This window comes from Carcharodon carcharias, chromosome 13 (assembly GCF_017639515.1).
Source record: "Carcharodon carcharias isolate sCarCar2 chromosome 13, sCarCar2.pri, whole genome shotgun sequence".
Lineage (NCBI taxonomy): Eukaryota > Metazoa > Chordata > Chondrichthyes > Lamniformes > Lamnidae > Carcharodon > Carcharodon carcharias.
Genome location: NC_054479.1, coordinates 71459748 through 71481380, shown reverse-complemented (window position 1 = coordinate 71481380; position 21633 = coordinate 71459748). Strand labels below are relative to the sequence as shown.

At 55.9% G+C, this 21633-nt stretch overlaps 1 pseudogene; it reads right to left on the bottom strand.

The window, feature by feature from the left end:
• Positions 1–4326: 4326 nt before the first annotated feature.
• On the bottom strand, positions 4327–12990 carry LOC121286074 (annotated as a pseudogene).
• Positions 12991–21633: the final 8643 nt, after the last annotated feature.

Genomic DNA, 21633 nt, shown 5'->3' with positions numbered 1-21633 from the left:
AGTATGTGAGAGTGTGGGTGGGTGCATGTGAGGGTGTGGTTATGTGGGTGTTAATGTGAGTGTGGGTCTGGGTGCAGGTGTGTAGCTGTTGGTGAGGGTGTCAGATTGTGAGTAGGTGTGAGGGATTTGGTGTGAGGGTGTGGGAGTGATTGTGTGGGTGTGAGGCTGGAGTGAGAGTTTGTGAGGGTGTGGGTGTGAGTGTGGGTGTGGGTGTGTGGTTGGGGGTGTGGGTGTGGGTGCGATTGTGTGGGTGTGATTGTGTCTGTGAGTGTTAGTGTGGGTGTGATTGTGAGTGGGTGTGGGTGAGGATATGGGTGTGGGTGTGAGTGTGGGTGTGCATGTGGGTGTGGTTGTGAGTGTGAGTGTGGGTGTGGGTGTGAGTGCGGGTGTGAGTGTGAGTTTGTGTGTGGGTCTGAGTGTGGGTGTGGGTTTGGGTGTCAGTGTGACTGTGGGTGTGGTTGTGAGTGTGGGTGTGGTTGTGGGTGTGGGAGTGAGTGTGGGTGTGAGTTTGGGTTTGAGTGTGGGTGTGAGTGTGATTGTGTTTTTGGTTGTGGGTGTGAGTGTTGTTGTGGGTGTGGGAGTGAGTGTGGGTGTGAGTTTGGGTTTGAGTGTGGGTGTGAGTGTGGTTGTGGGTGTGGGTGTGAGTGTGTGTGTGGGTGTGAGGTAGTGGGTGAGACGGTGCGGGTGTGAGTTTGTGGGTTTGAGGCTGGGGTGATAGGTTGCGAAGGTGTGGGTGAGAGTGTGGGTTTGGGTGTGTGGGTGAGTGTGTGAGTGTGGTTGTGTGTGTGTGTTGGTGAGGGTGTAGGTGTGAGTGTGAGTGTTTGGGTGCGGGTGTGAGTGTGGGTGTGGGAGTGGGTGTGGTTGTGGGTGTGAGTGTGGGTGTGGGTGTGAGTGCGGGTATGAGCGTGAGTGTGTGTGTGTGTGCATGGGTGTGGGTGTAAGTGTGTGTGTGGGTTTGGGTGTGGTTGTGGGTGCGAGTGCGGGTGTGGGAGTGAGTGTGGGTGTGGGTGTGAGTGTCAGTGTGGTTGTGAGTGTGAGTGTGAGTGTGGGTGTGGATGTGAGTTTGAATGTGTGTGGGGGTGTGAGTGTGAGTGTCCGTGGGTGTGGGTGTGAGTGTGGGTATGATTGTGTGTGTGTGAGTTTGTGGGTGTGAGAGCGGGTGTGGGAGTGGGGGTGTGGGTGAGTGGCTGAGTGTTGGACTGAGTGTGCTTGTGAGTGTGAGTGTGGGTGTGAGTGCGGGTGTGGGTGTGGGTGTGGGTGTGAGTGTGTGTGTGTGGGTGTGGGTGTGAGTGTGGGTGTGGGTGTGGGTGTGGGTGGGAGTGTGTGTGTGTGGGTGTGAGTGTGGGTGTGGGTGTGTGTGTGTTGTTGTGGGTGTTGGTGTGTGGGTGTGGCTGTGGGTGTGGCTGTGGCTGTGAGGGTGTGAGTACGGGAGAGTGTGGGTGGGTGAATATGAGGGTGTGGGTATGTGGGTGTGAGTGTGAGTGTGGGTGAGAGTGCAGGTGTGTAGCTGTTGGTGAGGGTGTCAGATTGTGAGTGGGTGTGAGGGAGTTTGTGTGGGTGTGGGAGTGAGTGTGTTGGTGTGAGGCTGGAGTGAGAGTTTGTGAGGGTGTGGGTGTGAGTGTGGGTTTGGGTGTGTAGGTGGGGGTGTTAGAGTGGGTGTGGGTGTGTGGTTGGGGGTGTGGGTGTGGGTGCGATTGTGTGGGTGTAATTGTGTCTGTGAGTGTTAGTGTGAGTGTGATTGTGAGTGTGTGTGTTTCTGTGGGTGAGGGTATGGGTGTGGGTGTGAGTGTGGGTGTGCATGTGGGTGTGGTTGTGGGTGTGAGTTTGGGTGTGGGTGTGAGTGCGGGTGTGATTGTGAGTTTGTGTGAGGGTCTGTGTGTGGGTGTGGGTTTGGGTGTCAGTGTGAGTGTGGGTGTGGTTGTGAGTGTGGGTGTGTGTGTGGGTGTTTGTGTGTGTGGGTGTGAGTGTGGCTGTGGGAGTGAGTGTGGGTGTGAGTGTGATTGTGTTTTTGGTTGTGGGTGTGAGTGTGGTTGTGGGTGTGGGAGTGAGTGTGGGTGTGAGTGTGGGTGTGAGTGTGGTTGTGGGTGTGGGTGTGAGTGTGTGTGTGGGTGTGGGTTTGAGTGTGGGTGTGAGTGTGAGTGGGATTGTGGGTGTGAGATTGGGTGTGGGTGTGAGTGTGTGTGTGTGTCTGGGTGTTTGTGTGGGCGTGGATGTGGGTGAGGGTGTGGGTGTGGTTCTTGGTGTCGTTGTGGGTTGGAGTGTGGGTGTGGGAGTGAGTGTGGGTGTGGGTGTGGTTGTGGGTGTGGGTGTGAGTGTGGGTGTGGGTGTCAGTGTGGGTGTGAGTGTGGGTGTGGGTGTGGATTTGGGTGTGAGTGTGTGTGTGGGTGTGGGTGTGTGTGTGGGTGTGGGTGTGAGTGTGACTGTGTTTGTGGGTGTGTCTTTGGGTTTGGGTGTGGGTGTGAGTGTGGGTGTGGGTGTGGTTGTGGGTGTGGATGTGGATTTGTGGGTGGGTGTGGGTGTGGGTGAGAGTGTGGGTGTGAGTGTGAGTGTGGGTGTGGGTGTGGGAGTGAGTGTGGGTGTCGGTGTGGGTGTGAGTGTGATTGTGAGTGAGGTTGTGATTGTGAGTGTGAGTGTGAGTGTGAGTGTGAGTGTGGGTGTGGGTGTGAGTGTGGGTGTGTGTGTGGGTGTGAGTGTGGGTGTGGGTGTGTGTGTGTGGTTGTGAGTGTTGGTGTGTGGGTGTGGGTGTGGGTGTGGCTGTGGCTGTGAGGGTCTGAGTATGTGAGAGTGTGGGAAGGTGCATGTGAGGGTGTGGGTATGTGGGTGTGAGTGTGAGTGTGGGAGTGAGTGCAGGTGTGTAGCTGTTGGTGAGGGTGTCAGATTGTGAGTGGGTGTGAGGGAGTTGGTGTAAGGGTGTGGGTGTGAGTGTGTGGGTGTGAGGCTGGGGTGAGAGGTTGCGAGGGTGTGGGTGTTAGTGTGGGTTTGGGTGTGTGGGTGCGGGTGTTAGAGTTGGTGTGGGTGTGTGGTTGGGGGTGTGGGTGTGAGTGTGTGGGTGTGATTGTGTCTGTGAGTGTGAGTGTGAATGTGAGTGTGTGTTGGGTGTGGGTGAGGGTATGGGTGTGGGTGTGAGTGTGGGTGTGCATGTGGGTGTGGTTGTGGGTGTGACTGTGGGTGTGGGTGTGAGTGCGGGTGTGAGTGTGAGTTTGTGTGTGGGTCTGTGTGTGGGTGTGGGTTTGGATATCAGTGTGAGTGTGGGTGTGGGAGTGGTTGTGAGTGTGGGTGTGGGTGCGGGTGTGAGTGTGAGTGCGGGTGTGAGTGTGGGTGTGGTAGTGAGTGTGGCTGTGAGTGTGATTGTGTTTTTGGTTGTGGGTGTGAGTGTGGTTGTGGGTGTGGGAGTGAGTGTGGGTGTGAGTGAGGGTGTGAGTGTTGTTGTGGCTGTGGTTGTGAGTGTGTGTGTGGGTGTGTGTGTGAGTGTGTGTGTGAGTGTGAGTGTTTTTGTGGGTGTGTGTTTGGGTGTGGGTGTGAGTGTGAGTGTGTGTGTGGGTGTGTGTTTGGGTGTGGGAGTGAGTGTGGGTGTGGGTGTGAGTGTGTGTGTGGGTGTGGGTGGGTGTGTGAGTGTGGGTGTGGATGTGAGTTTGAATGTGTGTGGGGGTGTGAGTGTGAGTGTCCGTGGGTGTGGGTGTGAGTGTGGGTATGATTGTGTGTGTGTGAGTTTGTGGGTGTGAGAGCGGGTGTGGGAGTGGGGGTGTGGGTGAGTGGCTGAGTGTTGGACTGAGTGTGCTTGTGAGTGTGAGTGTGGGTGTGAGTGCGGGTGTGGGTGTGGGTGTGGGTGTGAGTGTGTGTGTGTGGGTGTGGGTGTGAGTGTGGGTGTGGGTGTGGGTGTGGGTGGGAGTGTGTGTGTGTGGGTGTGAGTGTGGGTGTGGGTGTGTGTGTGTTGTTGTGGGTGTTGGTGTGTGGGTGTGGCTGTGGGTGTGGCTGTGGCTGTGAGGGTGTGAGTACGGGAGAGTGTGGGTGGGTGAATATGAGGGTGTGGGTATGTGGGTGTGAGTGTGAGTGTGGGTGAGAGTGCAGGTGTGTAGCTGTTGGTGAGGGTGTCAGATTGTGAGTGGGTGTGAGGGAGTTTGTGTGGGTGTGGGAGTGAGTGTGTTGGTGTGAGGCTGGAGTGAGAGTTTGTGAGGGTGTGGGTGTGAGTGTGGGTTTGGGTGTGTAGGTGGGGGTGTTAGAGTGGGTGTGGGTGTGTGGTTGGGGGTGTGGGTGTGGGTGCGATTGTGTGGGTGTAATTGTGTCTGTGAGTGTTAGTGTGAGTGTGATTGTGAGTGTGTGTGTTTCTGTGGGTGAGGGTATGGGTGTGGGTGTGAGTGTGGGTGTGCATGTGGGTGTGGTTGTGGGTGTGAGTTTGGGTGTGGGTGTGAGTGCGGGTGTGATTGTGAGTTTGTGTGAGGGTCTGTGTGTGGGTGTGGGTTTGGGTGTCAGTGTGAGTGTGGGTGTGGTTGTGAGTGTGGGTGTGTGTGTGGGTGTTTGTGTGTGTGGGTGTGAGTGTGGCTGTGGGAGTGAGTGTGGGTGTGAGTGTGATTGTGTTTTTGGTTGTGGGTGTGAGTGTGGTTGTGGGTGTGGGAGTGAGTGTGGGTGTGAGTGTGGGTGTGAGTGTGGTTGTGGGTGTGGGTGTGAGTGTGTGTGTGGGTGTGGGTTTGAGTGTGGGTGTGAGTGTGAGTGGGATTGTGGGTGTGAGATTGGGTGTGGGTGTGAGTGTGTGTGTGTGTCTGGGTGTTTGTGTGGGCGTGGATGTGGGTGAGGGTGTGGGTGTGGTTCTTGGTGTCGTTGTGGGTTGGAGTGTGGGTGTGGGAGTGAGTGTGGGTGTGGGTGTGGTTGTGGGTGTGGGTGTGAGTGTGGGTGTGGGTGTCAGTGTGGGTGTGAGTGTGGGTGTGGGTGTGGATTTGGGTGTGAGTGTGTGTGTGGGTGTGGGTGTGTGTGTGGGTGTGGGTGTGAGTGTGACTGTGTTTGTGGGTGTGTCTTTGGGTTTGGGTGTGGGTGTGAGTGTGGGTGTGGGTGTGGTTGTGGGTGTGGATGTGGATTTGTGGGTGGGTGTGGGTGTGGGTGAGAGTGTGGGTGTGAGTGTGAGTGTGGGTGTGGGTGTGGGAGTGAGTGTGGGTGTCGGTGTGGGTGTGAGTGTGATTGTGAGTGAGGTTGTGATTGTGAGTGTGAGTGTGAGTGTGAGTGTGAGTGTGGGTGTGGGTGTGAGTGTGGGTGTGTGTGTGGGTGTGAGTGTGGGTGTGGGTGTGTGTGTGTGGTTGTGAGTGTTGGTGTGTGGGTGTGGGTGTGGGTGTGGCTGTGGCTGTGAGGGTCTGAGTATGTGAGAGTGTGGGAAGGTGCATGTGAGGGTGTGGGTATGTGGGTGTGAGTGTGAGTGTGGGAGTGAGTGCAGGTGTGTAGCTGTTGGTGAGGGTGTCAGATTGTGAGTGGGTGTGAGGGAGTTGGTGTAAGGGTGTGGGTGTGAGTGTGTGGGTGTGAGGCTGGGGTGAGAGGTTGCGAGGGTGTGGGTGTTAGTGTGGGTTTGGGTGTGTGGGTGCGGGTGTTAGAGTTGGTGTGGGTGTGTGGTTGGGGGTGTGGGTGTGAGTGTGTGGGTGTGATTGTGTCTGTGAGTGTGAGTGTGAATGTGAGTGTGTGTTGGGTGTGGGTGAGGGTATGGGTGTGGGTGTGAGTGTGGGTGTGCATGTGGGTGTGGTTGTGGGTGTGACTGTGGGTGTGGGTGTGAGTGCGGGTGTGAGTGTGAGTTTGTGTGTGGGTCTGTGTGTGGGTGTGGGTTTGGATATCAGTGTGAGTGTGGGTGTGGGAGTGGTTGTGAGTGTGGGTGTGGGTGCGGGTGTGAGTGTGAGTGCGGGTGTGAGTGTGGGTGTGGTAGTGAGTGTGGCTGTGAGTGTGATTGTGTTTTTGGTTGTGGGTGTGAGTGTGGTTGTGGGTGTGGGAGTGAGTGTGGGTGTGAGTGAGGGTGTGAGTGTTGTTGTGGCTGTGGTTGTGAGTGTGTGTGTGGGTGTGTGTGTGAGTGTGTGTGTGAGTGTGAGTGTTTTTGTGGGTGTGTGTTTGGGTGTGGGTGTGAGTGTGAGTGTGTGTGTGGGTGTGTGTTTGGGTGTGGGAGTGAGTGTGGGTGTGGGTGTGAGTGTGTGTGTGGGTGTGGGTGGGTGTGTGAGTGTGGGTGTGAGTGTGGGTGTGAGTGTGAGTGTGGATGTGGGTGTGGGTGTGAGTGTGAGTTTGAGTGTGAGTTTGAGTGTGAGTCTGAGTGTGAGTGTGAGTGTGAGTGTGAGTGTGAGTGCGGATGTGGGTGTGAGTGTGAGTGTGGGTGTGAGTGTGAGTGTGGATGTGGGTGTGGGTTTGGGTGTGAGTGTGTGTGGATCAGAGTGTGAGTGTGTGTGTGTGGGTGTGGGTGTTGGTGTGTGTGAGTGACTGCGGGTGTGGCTGTGGCTGTGGGAGTGAGTGTGTGTGTGCATGTGGGTGTGAGTGTGAGTGAGTTTGTGGTTGTGTGTGTGGGTGTGAATTTGACTGTGGGTGTGAGTCTGAGTGTCTGTGTGTGGGTGTGAGTATGGGTGTGGGTGTGAGTATGAATGTGTGTGGTGGTGTGAGTGTGAGTGTCTGTGGGTGTGGGTGTGAGTGTGAGTGTGGATATGATTGTGTGGGTGTGAGTCTGTGGGTGTGAGAGCGGTTGTGGGAGTGTGGGTGTGGGTGAGTGGCTGAGTGTGGGACTGAGTGTGGTTGTGGGTTTGGGTGTGTGTGTGGGTGTGAGTGTGGGTCTGAGTGTGAGTTTGTGTGTGGGTGTGGGAGTGGGTGTGAGTGTGTGTGTGACTGTGGGTGTGAGTGTGGGTATGAATGTGGGTATGTGTGTTGTTGTGAGTGTGTGTGTGTGTGTGGGTGTGGGTGTGAGTGTGGGTGTGGGTGTGGGTGTGGGTGTGTGTGGGTGTGTGTGTGGGTGTGTTTTGGAGTGTGGGTGTGGGTGTGTGTTTGGGTGTGAGTGTGAGTGTCTGTGTGGGTTTGAGTGTGAGTGGGAGTTTGAGTGTGGGTGTGAGTGTGGGTGTGGGTGTGGGTGTGAGTTTGAGTGTGGGTGTGACTGTGGGAGTATGTGTGTGGTTCTGGGTGTTGTTGTTTGGGTGTGGCTGTGGGTGTGTGAGTATGTGAGTGTGTGAGGGTGTGGTTATGTGGGTGTGAATATGAGTGTGCTTGTGAGTGCAGGTGTGTAGCAGTTGCTGATGGTGTGAGAGTGTGAGTGGGTGTGAGGGAGTGGGTGAGACGGTGCAGGTGTGAGTTTGTGGGTGTAAGGCTGGGGTGAGAGGTTGCGAAGGTGTGGGTGTGATTGTGGGTTTGGGAGACTGTGTGAGTGTGGGTGTGGATGTGTGTTGGTGAGGGTGTGGGTGTGGGTGTGAGTTTGAGTGTTTGGGTGTGATTGTGTGTGTGTGTGTGGGTGTGAGTGTGAGTGTGTGTGTGGGAGTGGGTGTGGTTGTGGGTGCGAGTGTGGGTGTGGGTGTGAGTGCGGGTATGAGTGTGAGTGTGTGTGTGTGTGCGTGGGTGTGAGTGTGTGTGTGGGTTTGGGTGTGGTTGTGGGTGTGAGTGCGGGTGTGGGAGTGAGTGTGGTTGTGGGTGTGGGTGTGAGTGTGGGTGTGAGTGTGGGTGTGAGTGTGAGTGTGGTTGTGAGTGTGAGTGTGAGTGTGGGTGTGGGAGTGGGTGTGGGTGTGGGTGTGGGTGTGAGTGTGGGTGTGGGTGTGTGTGTGTTGTTGTGGGTGTTGGTATGTGGGTGTGGCTGTGGGTGAGGCTGTGGCTTTGAGGGTGTGAGTATGTGAGAGTGTGGGTGGGTGCATGTGAGGGTGTGGGTATGTGGGTGTTAATGTGAGTGTGGGAGTGAGTGCAGCTGTGTAGCTGTTGGTGAGGGTGTCAGATTGTGAGTAGGTGTGAGGGATTTGGTGTGAGGGTGTGGGAGTGATTGTGTGGGTGTGAGGCTGGAGTGAGAGTTTGTGAGGGTGGGGGTGTGAGTGTGGGTGTGGGTGTGTGGTTGGGGGTGTGGGTGTGGGTGCGATTGTGTGGGTGTGATTGTGTCTGTGAGTGTGAGTGTGGGTGTGATTGTGAGTGGGTGTGGGTGAGGGTATGGGTGTGGGTGTGAGTGTGGGTGTGCATGTGGGTGTGGTTGTGAGTGTGAGTGTGGGTGTGGGTGTGAGTGCGGGTGTGAGTGTGAGTTTGTGTGTGGGTCTGAGTGTGGGTGTGGGTTTGGGTGTCAGTGTGATTGTGGGTGTGGTTGTGAGTGTGGGTGTGGTTGTGGGTGTGGGAGTGAGTGTGGGTGTGAGTTTGGGTTTGAGTGTGGGTGTGAGTGTGATTGTGTTTTTGGTTGTGGGTGTGAGTGTGGTTGTGGGTGTGGGAGTGAGTGTGGGTGTGAGTTTGGGTTTGAGTGTGGGTGTGAGTGTGGTTGTGGGTGTGGGTGTGAGTGTGTGTGTGGGTGTGAGGTAGTGGGTGAGACGGTGCGGGTGTGAGTTTGTGGGTTTGAGGCTGGGGTGATAGGTTGCGAAGGTGTGGGTGAGAGTGTGGGTTTGGGTGTGTGGGTGAGTGTGTGAGTGTGGGTGTGTGTGTGTGTTGGTGTGGGTGTGGGTGTGGGTGTGAGTGTGAGTGTTTGGGTGCGGGTGTGAGTGTGGGTGTGAGTGTGGGTGTGGGAGTGGGTGTGGGTGTGGGTGTGAGTGTGGGTGTGGGTGTGAGTGCGGGTATGAGCGTGAGTGTGTGTGTGTGTGCATGGGTGTGGGTGTGAGTTTGGGTGTGGGTGTGAGTGTGAGTGTGAGTGTGGTTGTGAGTGTGAGTGTGAGTGTGGGTGTGGATGTGAGTTTGAATGTGTGTGGGGGTGTGAGTGTGAGTGTCCGTGGGTGTGGGTGTGAGTGTGGGTATGATTGTGTGGGTGTGAGTTTGTGGGTGTGAGAGCGGGTGTGGCAGTGTGGGTGTGGGTGAGTGGCTGAGTGTTGGACTGAGTGTGTTTATGAGTGTGAGTGTGGGTGTGAGTGCGGGTGTGGGTGTGGGTGTGGGTGGGAGTGTGGGTGTGGGTGTGAGTGTTGGTGTGTGTGAGTGACTGCGGGTGTGGCTGTGGCTGTGATGGTGTGAGTGTGTGGGTAGTGCAGCTCTTGCGTGTTGCTGTGGGTTTGGGTGTGTGTGTGCGTGTGGGTGTGAGTGTGAGTGAGTTTGTGGGTGTGTGTGTGGGTGTGAGTGTGACTGTGGGTGTGAGTCTGAGTGTCTGTGTGTGTGGGTGTGAGGTTGGGTGTGGGTGTGAGTATGAATGTGTGTGTGGGTGTGAGTGTGAGTGTCTGTGGGTGTAGGTGTGAGTGTGGGTGTGGGTGTGGGAGTGTGTGTGTGGTTCTGGGTGTTGTTGTTTGGGTGTGGCTGTGGCTGTGAGGGTGTGAGTATGTGAGTGTGTGAGGGTGTGGTTATGTGGTTGTGAATGTGAGTGTGCTTTTGAGTGCGGGTGTGTAGCAGTTGCTGAGGGTGTGAGAGTGTGAGTGGGTGTGAGGGAGTGGGTGAGACGGTGCGGGTGTGAGTTTGTGGGTGTGAGGCTGGGGTGAGAGGTTGCGAAGGTTTGGGTGTGATTGTGGGTTTGGGTGAGTGTGTGAGTGTGGGTGTGGGTGGATGTTGGTGAAGGAGTGGGTGTGGGTGTGAGTGTGAGTGTTTGGGTGTGATTGTGTCTGTGAGTGTGGGTGTGAGTGTGAGTGTGTGTGTGGGTGAGTGTGTGGGTTTGGTTGTGGGTGTGAGTGTTGGTGTGGGAGTGGGTGTGGTTGTGGCTGTGAGTGTGGGTGTGGGTGTGAGTGCGGGTATGAGCGTGAGTGTGTGTGTGTGCACGTGGGTGTGGGTGTGAGTGTGTGTGTGGGTTTGGGTGTGGTTGTGGGTGAGAGTGCGGGAGTGGGAGTGAGTGTGGGTGTGCGTGTGGGTGTGAGTGTGGGTGTGGGTGTGAGTGTGGGTGTGGGTGTGAGTGTGAGTGTGAGTGTGAGTGTGAGTGTGTTTGTGAGTGTGAGTGTGAGTGTGAGTGTGGGTGTGAGTGTGGGTGTGAGTGTGAGTGTGAGTGTGTGTGTGGGTGAGTGTTTGGGTTTGTGTGTGGGTGTGAGTGTTGGTGTGGGAGTGGGTGTGGTTGTGGCTGTGAGTGTGGGTGTGGGTGTGAGTGCGGGTATGAGCGTGAGTGTGTCTGTGTGCACGTGGGTGTGGGTGTGAGTGTGTGTGTGGGTTTGGGTGTGGTTGTGGGTGTGAGTGTGAGTGTGAGTGTGGTTGTGAGTGTGAGTGTGAGTGTGAGTGTGGGTGTGAGTGTTTGTGTGGGTTTGAGTGAGTGTGTGGGTGTGGGTGTGAGTGTGGGTGTGGGTGTGTGTGTGTTGTTGTGGGTGTTGGTGTGTGGGTGTGGCTGTGGGTGTGGCTGTGGCTGTGAGGGTGTGAGTATGTTAGAGTGTGGGTTGGTGCATGTGAGGGTGTGGGTATTTTGGTGTGAGTGTGAGTGTGGGTGTGAGTGCAGGTGTGTAGCTGTTGGTGAGGGTGTCAGATTGTGAGTGGGTGTGAGGGAGTTGGTGTGAGGATGTGGGAGTGAGTGTGTGGGTGTGAGACTGGAGTGAGAGTTTGTGAGGGTGTGGGTGTGAGTGTGGGTTTGGGTGTGTGGGTGGGGGTGTTAGAGTGGGTGTGGGTGTGTGGTTGGTGGTGTGGGTGTGGGTGCGATTGTGTGGGTGTGATTGTGTCTGTGAGTGTGAGTGTGAGTGTGATTGTGAGTGTGTGTGTGGGTGTGGGTGAGGGTATGGGTGTGGGTGTGAGTGTGGGTGTGCATGTGGGTGTGGTTGTGGGTGTGAGTGTGGGTGTGGGTGAGAGTGTGGGTGTGAGTGTGAGTTTGTGTGTGGGTCTGTGTGTGGGTTTGGGTGTCAGTGTGAGTGTGGGTGTGGTTGTGAGTGTGGGTGTGGGTGTGAGTGTGAGTGGGAGTGTGGGTGTGAGTGTGGGTGTGGGAGTGAGTGTGTTTGTGAGTGTGATTGTGTTTTTGGTTGTGGGTGTGAGTGTGGTTGTGGGTGTGGGAGTGAGTGTGGGTGTGAGTGTGGGTTTGAGTGTGGGTGTGATTGTGGTTGTGGGTGTGGGTGTGAGTGTGTGTGTGGGTGTGGGTGTGAGTGTGAGTGGGTTTGTGGGTGTGTGTTTGGGTGTGGGTGTGAGTGTGAGTGTGTGTCTGGGTGTTTGTGTGGGCGTGGGTGTGGGTGAGAATGTGGGTGTGGATGTGGTTCTTGGCGTGGTTTTGGGTTGGAGTGTGTGTGTGGGAGTGTGGGCGTGGGTGTTGTTGTGAGTGTGGGTGTGGGTGTGAGTGTGGGTGTGGGTATGGGTGTGGGTGTGGATGTGGGTGTGAGTGTGTGTGTGGGTGTGGGTGTGAGTGTTGGTGTGAGTGTGAGTGTGAGTGTTGTGAGTGTGAGTGTGAGTGTGAGTGTGTGTGGGTGTGAGTATGAATGTGTGTGGGGGTGTGAGTGTGTGTGTCTGTGGGTGTGGGTGTGAGTATGGGTGTGGGTGTGAGTGTGGGTATGATTGTGTGGGTTTGAGTCTGTGGGTGTGAGTGCGGGTGTGGGATTGTGGGTTTGGGTGAGTGGCTGAGTGTGGGACTGAGTGTGGTTGTGAGTGTGAGTGTGGGTGTGGGTGTGGGTGTGGGTGCGGGTGTGAGTGTGAGTGTGAGTGTGAGTGTGGGTGTGTGTGTGAGTGTGGGTGTGGGTGTGAGTGTGGGTGTGTGTGTTTTGTTGTGGGTCTTGGTGTGTGGCTGTGGCTGTGGGTGTGGCTGTGGCTGTGAGGGTGTCAGTACGGGAGAGTGTGGGTGGGTGCATGTGAGGGTGTGGGTATGTAGGTGAGAGTGCAGGTGTGTAGCTTTTGGTGAGGGTGTCAGATTGTGAGTCGGTGTGAGGGAGTTTGTGTGGGTGTGGGCGTGAGTGTGTTGGTGTGAGGCTGGAGTGAGAGTTTGTGAGGGTGTGGGTGTGAGTGTGGGTTTGGGTGTGTGGGTGGGGGTGTTAGAGTGGGTGTGGGTGTGTGGTTGGGGGTGTGGGTGTGGGTACGATTGTGTGGGTGTGACTGTGTCTGTGAGTGTGAGTGTGAGTGTGATTGTGAGAGTGTGTGTGTGTGTGGGTGAGGGTATGGGTGTGGGTGTGAGTGTGGGTGTGGTTGTGGGTGTGAGTGTGGGTGTGGGTGTGAGTGCACGTGTGAGTGTGAGTTTGTGTGTGGGTCTGTGTGTGGGTGTGGGTTTGGGTGTCAGTGTGAGTGTGGGTGCGGTTGTGAGTGTGGGTGAGTGTGTGGGTGTTTGTGTGAGTGTGGGTGTGAGTGTGGGTGTGGGAGTGAGTGTGGGTGTGACTGTGATTGTGTTTTTGGTTGTGGGTGTGAGTGTGATTGTGGGTGTGGGAGTGAGTGTGGGTGTGAGTGTGGGTGTGGGTGTGGGTGTTAGTGTGGGTGTGAGTGTGAGTGGGTTTGTGGGATGTGTTTGGGTGTGGGTGTGAGTGTGAGTGTGTGTCTGGGTGTTTGTGTGGGCGTGGATGTGGGAGAGGGTTTGGGTGTGGGTGTGGTTCTTTGTGCGGTTGTGGGTTGGAGTGTGGGTGTGGGAGTGAGTGTGGGTGTGGGTGTGGTTGTGGGTGTGGGTGTGAGTGTGGGTGTGGGTGTGAGTTTGGGTGTGGTTGTGGGTGTGGGTGTGGATGTGGGTGTGGGTGTGGATGTGGGTGTGAGTGTGTGTGTGGGTGTGGGTGTGTGTGTGGATGTGGGTGTGAGTGTGACTGTTTAATTGGGTGTGTTTTTGCGTTTGGGTGTGGGTGTGAGTGTGGGTGTGGGTGTAGTTGTGGGTGTGGATGTGGATTTGTGTGTGGGTGTGGGTGTGGGTGTGAGTGTGGGTTTGGGTGTGGGAGTGAGTGTGGGTTTGGGTGTGGGTGTAAGTGTGAGTGTGAGTGTGGTTGTGAGTGTGAGTGTGAGTGTGTGTGTGGGTGTGGGTGTGGGTGTGAGTGTGGGTGTGGGTGTGAGTGTGTGTGTGTGGCTGTGGGTGTGGGTGTGTGTGTGTTGTTGTCAATGTCGGTGTGTGAGTGTGGCTGTGGGTGTGGCTGTGGCTGTGAGGGTCTGAGTATGTGAGAGTGTGGGTGGGTGCATGTGAGGGTGTGCGTATGTGGGTGTGAGTTTGAGTGTGGGAGTGAGTGCAGGTGTGTAGCTGTTGGTCAGGGTGTGAGATTGTGAGTGGGTGTGAGGGAGTTGGTGTAAGGGTGTGGGTGTGAGTGTGTGGGTGTGAGGCTGGGGTGAGAGGTAGCGAGGGTGTGGGTGTGAGTGTGGGTTTGGATGTGTGGGTGGGGGTGTTAGAGTTGGTGTGGGTGTGTGGTTGGGGGTGTGGGAGTGAGTGTGTGGGTGTGAATGTGTCTGTGAGTGTGAGTGTGAGTGTGGTTATGAGTGTGTGTTGGGTGTGGGTGAGGGTATGGGTGTGGGTGTGAGTTTGGGTGTGCATGTGGTTGTGGTTTGGGTTTAAGTGTGGGTGTGGGTGTGAGTGCGGGTGTGAGTGTGAGTTTGTGTGTGGGGCTGTGTGTGGGTGTGTGTTTGGATATCAGTGTGAATGTGGGTTTGGGTGTGGTTGTGAGGGTGGGTGTGGGTGTGGGTGCGGGTGTGAGTGTGAGTGTGGGTGTGAGTGTGGGTGTGGGAGTGAGTGTGGCTGTGAGTGTGATTGTGATTTTGGTTGTGGGTGTGAGTGTGGTTGTGGGTGTGGGAGTGAGTGTGGGTGTGAGTGAGGGTGTGAGTGTGGGTGTGAGTGTGGTTGTGGGTGTGGGTGTGAGTGTGTGTTTGGGTGTGGGTGTGAGTGTGGTGTGAGTGTGAGTGGTTTTGTGGGTGTGTGTTTGGGTGTGGGTGTGAGTGTGAGTGTGTGTGTGGGTGTGTGTTTGGGTGTGGGAGTGAGTGTGAATGTGGGTGTGAGAGCGTGTGTGGGTGTGAGTGGGTGTGAGAGTGTGCGTGTGAGTGTGGGTGTGAGTTTGGTTGTGGGTTTGTGTGTGGGTGTGGGTGAGGGTATGAGTGTGGGTGTGCATGCGGGTGTGGTTGTGGGTGTGAGTGTGGGTGTGTGTGAGTGCGGGTGTGAGTGTGGGTGTGGGTGTGGGTTTGAGTGTGGGTGTGAGTGTGAGTGGTTTTGTGGGTGTGTGTTTGGGTGTGGGTGTGAGTGTGTGTGTGGGTGTGTGTTTGGGTGTGGGAGTGAGTGTGGGTGTGGGTGTGAGTGTGTGTGTGGGTGTGAGTGGGTGTGTGAGTGTGGGTGTGAGTGTGGGTGTGAGTGTGGTTGTGGGTGTGGGTGTGAGTCTGGGTGTGAGTTTGAGTGTGAGTGTGGGTGTGAGTGTGAGTGTGAGTGTGTGTGGGTGTTGCTGAGAGTGTGGGTGTGAGTTTGAGTGTGAGTGTGAGTGTGGGTGTGGGTGTGGGTTTGGGTGTGAGTGTGGGTGTGAGTGTGTGTGGATGTGGGTGTGAGTGTGTGTGTGTGGGTGTTGGTGTTGGTGTGTGTGAGTGACTGCGGGTGTGGCTGTGGCTGTGATGGTGTGAGTGTGTGGGTGGTGCATGTGGCTGTGGGTTTGGGTGTGTGTGTGCGTGTGGGTGTGAGTGTTAGTGAATTGTAGGTTTGTGTGTGGGTGTGAGTGTGACTGTGGGTGTGAGTCTGAGTGTCTGTGTGTGTGGGTGTGAGGTTGGGTGTGGGTGTGAGTATGAATGTGTGTGTGGGTGTGAGTGTGAGTGTCTGTGGGTGTGGGTGTGAGTGTGGGTGTGGGAGTGTGTGTGGTTCTGGGTGTTGTTGTTTGGGTGTGGCTGTGGCTGTGAGGGTGTGAGTATGTGAGTGTGTGAGGGTGTGGTTTTGTGGGTGTGAATGTGAGTGTGCTTGTGAGTGCGGGTGTGTAGCATTTGCTGAGGGTGTGAGAGTGTGAGTGGGTGTGAGGGAGTGGGTGAGACGGTGCGGGTGTGAGTTTTTGGGTGTGAGGCTGGGGTGAGAGGCTTCGAAGTTGTGGGTGTGATTGTGGGTTTGGGTGAGTGTGTGAGTGTGGGTGTGGGTGTGTGTTGGTGAGGGTGTGGGTGTGGGTGTGAGTGTGAGTGTTTGGGTGTGATTGTGTGTGTGAGTGTGGCTGTGAGTGTGAGTGTTTGCGTGGGTGAGTGTGTGGGTTTGGGTGTGGGTGTGAGTGTGGGTGTGGGAGTGGGTGTGGTTGTGGGTGTGAGTGTGGGTGTGGGTGTGAGTGCGGGTATGAGCGTGATTGTGTGTGTGTGCACGTGGGTGTGGGTGTGGGTGTGCGTGTGTGTGTGGGTTTGGGTGTGGTTGTAGGTGTGAGTGCGGGTGTGGGAGTGAGTGTGGGTGTGGGTGTGAGTTTGGGTGTGGGTGTGGGTGTGGGTGTGAGTGTGAGTGTGGGAGTGTGGTTGGGTGTGGGAGTGAGTGTGGGTGTGGGTGGGTGTGTGAGTGTGGGTGTGAGTGTGGGTGTGAGTTTGGTTGTGGGTGTGTGTTTGGATGTGGCTGAGGGTATGGGTGTGGGTGTGAGTGTGGGTGTGCATGTGGGTGTGGTTGTGGGTGTGTGTGTGGGTGTGTTTGTGAGTGCGTGTGTGAGTGTGGGTGTGGGTGTGGCTGTGAGTGTGATTGTGTTTTTGGTTTTGGGTGTGAGTGTGGTTTTTGGTGTGGGTGTGAGTTTGTTTGTGGGTGTGGGTGTGAATGTGGGTGTGAGTGTGAGTGGTTTTGAGGGGGTGTGTTTGGGTGTGGGTGTGAGTGTGAGTGTGTGTGTGGGTGTGTGTTTGGGTGTGGGTGTGAGTGTGGGTCTGGGTGTGAGTGTGTGTGTGGGTGTGGGTGGGTGTGTGAGTGTGGGTGTGAGTGTGGTTGTGGGTGTGGGTGTGAGTCTGGGTGTGAGTTTGAGTGTGAGTGTGGGTGTGAGTGTGAGTGCGGATGTGGGTGTGGGTGTGAGTGTGGGTGTGAGTGTGTGTGGGTGTTGTTGTGAGTGTGGGTGTGAGTGTGGGTGTGAGTGTGGATGTGAGTGTGAGTGTGGATGTGGGTGTGGGTGTGAGTGTGAGTGTGGGTGTGAGTGTGTGTGGATGTGGGTGTGAGAGTGTGTGTGTGGGTGTGGGTGTTGGTGTGTGTGAGTGACTGCGGGTGTGGCTGTGGCTGTGATGGTGTGAGTGTGTGGGTGGTGCAGCTGTTGCGTGTTGCTGTGGGTTTGGGTGTGTGTGTGCGTGTGGGTGTGAGTGTGACTGTGGGTGTGAGTCTGAGTGTCTGTGTGTGTGGGTGTGAGGTTGGGTGTGGGTGTGAGTATGAATGTGTGTGTGGGTGTGAGTGTGAGTGTCTGTGGGTGTGGGTGTGAGTGTGGGTGTGGGTGTGGGAGTGTGTGTGTGGTTCTGGGTGTTGTTGTTTGGGTGTGGCTGTGGCTGTGAGGGTGTGAGTATGTGAGTGTGTGAGGGTGTGGTTTTGTGGGTGTGAATGTGAGTGTGCTTGTGAGTGCGGGTGTGTAGCAGTTATTGAGGGTGTGAGAGTGTGAGTGGGTGTGAGGGAGTGTGTGAGACGGTGCGGGTGTGAGTTTGTGGGTGTGAGGCTGGGGTGAGAGGTTGCGAAGATGTGGGTGTGATTGTGGGTTTGGGAGAGTGTGTGAGTGTGGGTGTGGGTGTGTGTTGGTGAGGGTGTGGGTGTGGGTGTGAGTGTGAGTGTTTGGGTGTGATTGTGTGTGTGAGTGTGGCTGTGAGGATGAGTGTGTGTGTGGGTGAGTGTGTGGGTTTGGGTGTGGGTGTGAGTGTGGGTGTGGGAGTGGGTGTGGTTGTGGGTGTGAGTGTGGGTGTGGGTGTGAGTGCGGGTATGAGCGTGAGTGTGTGTGTGTGCACGTGGGTGTGGGTGTGAGTGTGTCTGTGGGTTTGGGTGTGGTTGTGGGTGTGAGTGCGGGTGTGGGAGTGAGTGTGGGTGTGGGTGTGGGTGTGAGTGTGGGTGTGGGTGTGGATGTGAGTGTGAGTGTGAGTGTGACTGTGTTTGTGGGTGTGTTTTTGGGTTTGGGTGTGGATGTGAGTGTGTGTGGGTGTGGATGTGGGTGTGGATGTGGATTTGTGTGTGGGTGTGGGTGTGGGTGTGAGTGTGGGTGTGAGTGTGAGTGTGGGTGTGGGTGTGGGAGTGAGTGTGGGTGTGGGTGTGGGTGTGAGTGTGTTTGTGAGTGTTGTTGTGAGTGTGAGTGTGAGTGTGAGTGTGGGTGTGGGTGTGGGTGTGAGTGTGGGTGTGGGTGTGGGTGTGGGTGTGAGTGTGGGTGTGGGTGTGGGTGTGGGTGTGTGTGTGTGTGGTTGTCGGTGTTGGTGTGTGGGTGTGGCTGTGGGTGTGGCTGTGGCTGTGAGGGTCTGAGTATGTGAGATTGTGGGTGGGTGCATGTGAGGGTGTGGGTATGTGGGTGTGAGTGTGAGTGTGGGAGTGAGTGCAGGTGTGTAGCTGTTGGTGAGGGTGTCAGAGTGTGAGTGGGTGTGAGGGAGTTGGTGTAAGGGTGTGGGTGTGAGTGTGTGGGTGTGAGGCTGGGGTGAGATGTTGCGAGGGTGTGGGTGTGAGTGTGGGTTTGGGTGTGTGGGTGGGGGTGTTAGAGTTGGTGTCGGTGTGTGGTTGGGGGTGAGGGTGTGAGTGTGTGGGTGTGATTGTGTCTGTGAGTGTGAGTGTGAGTGTGATTGTGAGTGTGTGTTGGGTGTGGGTGAGGGTATGGGTGTGGGTGTGAGTGTGGGTGTGCATGTGGGTGTGGTTGTGGGTGTGAGTGTGGGTGTGGGAGTGAGTGTGGCTGTGAGTGTGATTCTGTTTTTGGTTGTGGGTGTGAGTGTGGTTGTGGGTGTGCGAGTGAGTGTGGGTGTGAGTGAGGGTGTGAGTGTGGGTGTGACTGTTGTTGTGGCTTTGGGTGTGAGTGTGTGTGTGGGTGTGTGTGTGAGTGTGGGTGTGAGTGTGAGTGGTTTTGTGGGTGTGTGTTTGGGTGTGGGTGTGAGAGTGACTGTGTGTGTGGGTGTGTGTTTGGGTGTGGGAGTGAGGGTGGGTGTGGGTGTGAGTGTGTGTGGGGGTGTGGGTGGGTGTGTGAGTGTGGGTGTGAGTGTGGGTGTGAGTTTGGTTGTGGGTGTGTGTTTGGATGTGAGTGAGGGTATGGGTGTGGGTGTGAGTGTGGGTGTGCATGTGGGTGTGGTTGTGGGTGTGAGTGTGGGTGTGTGTGTGAGTGCGTGTGTGAGTCTGGGTGTGGGTGTGGCTGTGATGTGATTGTGTTTTTGGTTTTGGGTGTGAGTGTGGTTTTGGGTGTGAGTGTGAGTTTGTTTGTGGGTGTGGGTGTGAGTGTGGGTGTGAGTGTGAGTGGTTTTGAGGGTGTGTGTTTGGGTGTGTGTGTGACTGTGAGTGTGTGTGTGGGTGTGTGTTTGGGTGTGGGTGTGAGTGTGTGTGTGGGTGTGGGTGGGTGTGTGAGTGTGGGTTTGAGTGTGGGTGTGAGTGTGGTTGTGGGTGTGGGTGTGAGTCTGGGTGTGAGTTTGAGTGTGAGTGTGGGTGTGAGTGTGAGTGCGGATGTGGGTGTGGGTGTGAGTGTGGGTGTGAGTTTGTGTGGGTGTTGTGAGTGTGGGTGTGACTGTGGGTGTGAGTGTGAGTGTGGGTGTGGGTGTGAGTGTGGGTGTGACTGTTTGTTGATGTGGGTGTGAGTGTGTGTGTGTGGGTGTGGGTGTTGGTGTGTGTGAGTGACTGCGGGAGTGGCTGTGGCTGTGATGGTGTGAGTGTGTGGGTGGTGCAGCTGTTGCGTGTTGCTGTGGGTTTGGGTGTGTGTGTGCGTGTGGGTGTGAGTGTAAGTGAGTTTGTGGGTGTGTGTGTGGGTGGGAGTGTGACTGTGGGTGTGAGTCTGAGTGTCTGTGTGTGTGGGTGTGAGGTTGGGTGTGGGTGTGAGTATGAATGTGTGTGTGGGTGTGAGTGTGAGTGTCTGTGGGTGTAGGTGTGAGTGTGGGTGTGGGTGTGGGAGTGTGTGTGTGGTTCTGGGTGTTGTTGTTTGGGTGTGGCTGTGGCTGTGAGGGTGTGAGTATGTGAGTGTGTGAGGGTGTGGTTATGTGGTTGTGAATGTGAGTGTGCTTGTGAGTGCGGGTGTGTAGCAGTTGCTGAGGGTGTGAGAGTGTGAGTGGGTGTGAGGGAGTGGGTGAGACGGTGCGGGTGTGAGCTTGTGGGTGTGAGGTTCGGGTGAGAGGTTGCGAACGTGTTGGTGTGATTGTGGGTTTGGGTGAGTATGTGAGTGTGGGTGTGGGTGGGTGTTGGTGAAGGTGTGGGTGTGGGTGTGAGTGTGAGTGTTTGGGTGTGATTGTGTGTGTGAGTGTTGGTGTGAGTGTGAGTGTGTGTGTGGGTGAGTGTGTGGGTTTGGGTGTGGGTGTGATTGTTGGTGTGGGAGTGGGTGTGGTTGTGGGTGTGAGTGTGGGTGTGGGTGTGAGTGCGGGTATGAGCGTGAGTGTGTGTGTATGCACGTGGGTGTGGCTGTGAGTGTGTGTGTGGGTTTGGGTGTGGTTGTTGGTGTGAGTGCGGGAGTGGGAGTGAGTGTGGGTGTGGGTGTGGGTGTGAGTGTGGGTGTGAGTGTGAGTGTGAGTGTGGTTGTGAGTGTGAGTGTGAGTGTGAGTGTGAGTGTGAGTGTGAGTGTGGGTGTGTGTGTGAGTGAGTGTGTGGGTGTGGGTGTGAATGTGGGTGTGGGTGTGTGTTTGTTGTTGTGGGTGTTGGTGTGTGGGTGTGGCTGTTGGTGTGGCTGTGGCTGTGAGGGTGTGAGTATGTGAGAGTGTGGGTGGGTGCATGTGAGGGTGTGGGTATTTTGGTGTGGGAGTGAGTGTGGGTGTGAGTGTGATTGTGTTTTTGGTTGTGGGTGTCAGTGTGGTTGTGAGTGTGGGAGTGAGTGTGGTTGTGAATGTGGGTGTGAGTGTTGGTGTGGGTGTGAGTGTGTGTGTGGGTGTGAGTGTGAGTGTGGGTGTGTGTGTGTGTGTTGTTGTGGGTGTTGATGTGTGTGTGTGGCTGTGGGGGTGGCTGTGGCTGTGAGGGTGTGAGTATGTGAGAGTGTGGGTGGGTGCATGTGAGGGTGTGGGTATGTGGGTGTGAGTGCAGGTGTGTAGCTGTTGGTGAGGGTGTCAGATTGTGAGTGGGTGTGAGGGAGTTGGTGTGAGGGTGTGGGAGTGAGTGTGTGGGTGTGAGACTGGAGTGAGAGTTTGTGAGGGTGTGGGTGTGAGTGTGGGTTTGGGTGTGTGGGTGGGGGTGTTAGAGTGGGTGTGGGTGTGTGGTTGGTGGTGTGGGTGTGGGTGCGATTGTGTGGGTGTGATTGTGTCTGTGAGTGTGAGTGTGTGTGTGATTGTGAGTGTGTGTGTGGGTGTGTGTTTGGGTGTGGGTGTGAGTGTGAGTGTGTGTGTGGGTGTGTGTTTGGGTGTAGGAGTGAGTGTGGGTGTGGGTGTGAGTGTGTGTGTGGGTGTGGGTGGGTGTGTGAGTGTGGGTGTGAGTGTGGGTGTGAGTTTGGTTGTGGGTTTGTGTTTGGATGTGGGTGAGGGTATGGGTGTGGGTGTGAGTGTGGGTGTGCATGTGGGTGTGGTTGTGGGTGTGAGTGTGGGTGTGTGTGTGAGTGCGTGTGTGAGGGTGGGTGTGGGTGTGGCTCTGAGTGTGATTGTGTTTTTGGTTTTGGGTGTGAGTGTGGTTTTGGGTGTGGGTGTGAGTTTGTTTGTCGGTGTGGGTGTGAGTGTGGGTGTGAGTGTGAGTGGTTTTGACGGTGTGTGTTTGGGTGTGTGTGTGAGTGTGAGTGTGTGTGTGGGTGTGGGTTTGGGTGTGGGAGTGAGTGTGGGTGTGAGTGTGAGTGTGGATGTGAGTGTGGGTGTGAGTGTGGGTGTGAGTGTGTGTGGGTGTTGTTGTGAGTGTGGGTGTGAGTGTGAGTGTGAGTGTGGGTGTGAGTGTGAGTGTGGATGTGGGTGTGGGTGTTTGTCTGAGTGTGGGTGTGAGTGTGTGTGGATGTGTGTGTGAGTGTGTGTGTGTGGGTGTGGGTGTTGGTGTGTGTGAGTGACTGCGGGTGTGGCTGTGGCTGTGATGGTGTGAGTGTGTGGGTGATGCAGCTCTTGCGTGTTGCTGTGGGTTTGGGTGTGTGTGTGCGTGTGGGTGTGAGTGTGAGTGAGTTTGTGGGTGTGTGTGTGGGTGTGAGTGTGACTGTGGGTGTGAGTCTGAGTGTCTGTGTGTGTGGGTGTGAGGTTGGGTGTGGGTGTGAGTATGAATGTGTGTGTGAGTGTGAGTGTGAGTGTCTGTGGGTGTGGGTGTGAGTGTGGGTGTGGGTGTGGGAGTGTGTGTGTGGTTCTGGGTGTTGTTGTTTGGGTGTGGCTGTGGCTGTGAGGGTGTGAGTATGTGAGTGTGTGAGGGTGTGGTTATGTGGTTGTGAATGTGAGTGTGCTTGTGAGTGCGGGTGTGTAGCAGTTGCTGAGGGTGTGAGAGTGTGAGTGGGTGTGAGGGAGTGGGTGAGACGGTGCGGGTGTGAGTTTGTGGGTGTGAGGCTGGGGTGAGAGGTTGCAAAGGTGTGGGTGTGATTGTGGGTTTGGGTGAGTGTGCCAGTGTGGGTGTGGGTGGGTTTTGGTGAAGGTGTGGGTGTGGGTGTGAGTGTGTGTTTGGGTGTGATTGTGTGTGTGAGTGTGGGTGTGAGTGTGAGTGTGTGTGTGGGTGAG